Source organism: Lolium rigidum, chromosome 5, assembly GCF_022539505.1.
Source record: "Lolium rigidum isolate FL_2022 chromosome 5, APGP_CSIRO_Lrig_0.1, whole genome shotgun sequence".
Taxonomy (NCBI): domain Eukaryota; kingdom Viridiplantae; phylum Streptophyta; class Magnoliopsida; order Poales; family Poaceae; genus Lolium; species Lolium rigidum.
Genome location: NC_061512.1, coordinates 131,294,320 through 131,298,416, shown reverse-complemented (window position 1 = coordinate 131,298,416; position 4,097 = coordinate 131,294,320).

The following is a 4,097-nucleotide window of genomic DNA, read 5'->3' as shown; positions in this document are numbered from 1 at the left end:
TGGCACGTGACGGGTAAGTTTTTTCCTACTATTGAACCATGGAGATGCCATAAGGTGGATCATGGAGGAGAAAGACTGAAATATGTTAGTGTCGATGGTCTAAACTCTGTCAAATATGGTGTGTCTAAACTATGTTATTGTCTATGTTATTGTCGATCGTGTGAACTCTGAAGTCGGTTTGCTTGTGTGTATTATTGAGTGTTTACTTGTGTGCTAATATACAGTGCATGGTAACCTCACCTTACTCACTTTGTTGGGTACAACCAAATATCACTTGGCTATTTTAAAGATGTTCCATAGGATGCAAACCGTGCAACCAAGCAGCCCCAGCTCAAATCTCCACACAACCCCAAAAAATTCTTCACAAGATGCTAAACAAAGTGCCAAAACCGGCTTGGAGATCGTACCGAACGGGTTAATACTCACCAAGCAAGGCCCCACGTAGCGGAAAAATTAGCCCAACCTACCAAACGTGCCCATGATGCACCCAACTCTTGGTACACACGGTATGACGGTAGCAAGAGTTATCTAAATAATTCTATTCTTTGTTATAACATAATCACGACATACACATGATTCTAAGCCAGGAGGGCACAGAAAAATACCTCCCATGTAGCTCGTTTGGGCAACCCGAGAGGCGCCCCCACCTCCGCACCTAGCGGCCACCATGGCGGCAGAGCCCTCATCCAAAGGTGGCGCGGAGGTGGGGTCCTAAGTGGAGCAGCCCCTATTTGGAGCAGGCAAGCAAGGGTGGCGCCCTCTCAATCCTTTTCTGCGGCGGGCAGCCCCCGCTGTGGTGGCATGGTCACCGGCAAGCGCATGTTCACGGTGTCTCGGCGTGTGTGGGTGGCGAGGTGTGCGTTGGAGCTACTCTAGGAGCCTATAGTCGGCACATGCAGGTGGTCGGGCCTGATCTGGGCCAGGAGGGCACAATCTGGGTCTGACACAACCGTGTGCTGGCGGCGCGTGGCCTAGCTTGGGACGGCTGGGTGAGGCCGGCAGCGCTGCTCTCACCTCTCTGATGCTTTTGCTTGCTTTCTTTGTGTGATTTGCTGCACGAAGAGGTGCGGTCGGCCGTGCAGGTGCACTCTGGCTATGCCCGTGACATCGATGATGGTGCCGACGGACATCGTGCCCTTGTTGGAGGCATTGATGGAGTTTCCCTTGTCCTTCTTCCCAACATGCTCTAGGGGGGACCCTAGATCTGGTTTTCTGGATCAGCGATGGTGGTGCTAAGGTGTTGTGTTCCATCCCGAGGGCACCGTGTTGGGAGGTGGAACCGGTCAGAGTGGCAGGTGGTCCATGGTGGTTGGTGGCGATGGGACGCAGCTGGAGCACTCTCCGCATACAAGAAGCGATATGTCGGTGCCCAAGGATGTTGCGGCACACAGAGTTGGCCAACGACCGGCCATACTGTGGCGTGCCCGATTGGAAGGGGCGGGCGACGACTGGTGATACTACAACCCGAGTGATCAGCAGAGGTGGCCGGCGACCGGCCATATTGCGGTGCGCCCAATTGGCAGAGGCGACCGGCGACTGGTGATACTGCGGCTCGGCTGATCAATAGAGGTGGCTGGCGACCGGCCATGTTGCAGCCCAGCCGAGCGACATAGATAGCCGGTGACCGACCATATTGGGGCATGGCTGAGCGAGAATGGTGATCGGTGATTTATCTGGCCAAGTGAATGCTTGTATGTGGTGTGGTGCTTTAGGTGTGGCTTTGCCGTCCTTTAGGTTTTCGCTTGGTTTTCCTCAAGTAAGTCGAGCAGTCGAGTGTAACGGAGCATGATCATCTCTTATCATGTCTCGCGGGATGCCAAAGTCTTGTAATTTTATTTATGATTAATACCTGGTTTCAGTTGGACTATTAATTTGGCCAATTATCGCTGATCAGTGATCACTACCTTGTGTTTTTGGTTTCTACCGATTCAGAGTGGATATTCATTTAAGTTTGGTGAAGTGATATACACATGTCACAACAATATTATAGGAATTTCAAGAAATTGTGGGTACCTTTTTGACATGTAACATTAGCCACATGTATCAGTGAAACCACATCCACAAGCTCCAGTGCACAAGATAGGCCGGGAGAGGGATTTTGGCACCTGAAAGCATGTGCTTCCGTTTTTTGTTCGGAATTTTTAGACGCTTTGAAATGTGTTTTTTTTCTGTTGGTAGGAGCATATGCACTCTAGAATAAAATGGTTTTCTGTTCCTCTTCTCCGGCAGCTGGAGAAGTGTGAGAAACTGGAGAGTTCCCCGGTATGGATATTATCTTTTTTTTTTTTTTTTTTTTTGCCATTGGTCTTTCTAAATAATGTGGCTCGAGCTGGCAGTCGTGGTTGTCAACGATAGTCTGCTCTCTGCTGGCCTGCGGATCTGCAAATTAAGCTAAATACATCATCATTTGATTTAACAAAATTTTGGAGGAGTGATATTAGGCCTTAATCAGACACAACACATCGCCAAGTAAATTAACATAGGCAACAATCCCGGCCCAGAGAAAAATTAGAATAGATCACTAAAGTAAATTGTGTTGTCTATGTTTGAGAGGTCAAACTAATCAAGAGCTAACTAAACGGGTGCGTGAATTCCTGATTAATTTCTCCTTGTTCTTTCGCTGGAAGTTGCATGTCTAGTGGAATGAAACTGGTCACCAGAGTCTCTACCACGACAACTGAACTTTCTTCCTTCACTGGTGGAAAAACAGGCTTCCGGGAAGCCCCATAAGTCGCGAAGGTAAAGGAACCGCGACTAATGGGGTCTTTAGTCGCGGTTCGTGTGGCGAACCGCGACCAAAGGCCTGGGCCCAGGGCGCACGGTGGCCAGCTGGTGCACGTGGGGGGCTTTAGTCGCGGTTGGCCAGCCCAACCGCGACTAAAGGTGCTCGAAGGCCTTTAGTCGCGGTTGGCCAGGCCAACCGGGACTAAAGCCCCTCCCCTATATATACCCATCCAGCAGCCAACACTTAGCCATTTGGAGCCATTCTCTTCACAAGTGAGTGTTAGGTTTGCTTTTGGTTCCTCTTATGCACATAAGGTGTTTGATGAAATGCCCCAAGAGCATGAAACAAACATGATATGAAGTGTTGGAGTCACACTTGAGCTTTCTCATTTATTTTTTCCTCCTCGATCGCGGTTAGCAACTTGAACCTTTGATATGTGTCATTGATAAAATATGCATGTGTGTGTAGTTCATTAATTGTTTAATTTATATTGTTTGTAGCTAGTTAGTTTAACAAATGCATGATGGTTAATTATATATTTTATATTATAATAATGCGGATGAATCGGCAATGGATGTACGGTAACCGACTCTCCGGCGAGTTCAGTACGGGTTTGAAAGATTTCCTCGTAGTGGCTAATGCGAACAAGCAGGGGGTTTTGTTATCTGTCCATGTGTTAAGTGTAAGAATCGAAGGGTTACTCTTCCTCAAGAGATGTTCACATGCACCTGCTTCGGCACGGTTTCATGCCAAGCTATAATTGTTGGACCAAGCATGGAGAAAGAGGGGTTATAATGGAAGAAGATGAAGAAGGGGATGATTTCAATGATGAACGCTATCTTTCTCATTTCGGTGATACTTTCATGGAGGATGCTGAAGGTGAAGGGGAAGGTGAAGAAGAGGCACGTGATGATCCCGTTGATGATCTTGGTCGGACCATTGCTGATGTACGGAGACGGCTGCGAAACTGAAAAAGAGAGGGAGAATTTGGATCGCATGTTAGAGGATCACAGGAAGGCGCCGTACTCCGGATGCGACGATGGTCCGAAAAAGCTGGGCTGCACACTCGGATTTGCTGAGATGGAAGGCACGGGCAGGTGTAGCTGACTCGGCATTTGAAAACTTGCTGAAAATGTTGAAGAATATGTTTCCAAAGAATAACGAGTTGCCCGCCACTACGTACGAAGCAAAGAAGGTTGTCCGCCCTCTAGGTTTAGAGGTTCGAAGATACATGCATGCATCAACGACCGCATCCTCTACCGCGGTGAATACGAGAATTTGAATGAATGCCCGGTATGCACTCGCATTGCGTTATAAGATCGGAGGCGATGACCCCGGTGACGATGTTGAGGGCCGGAAACCCGGGAAGAGG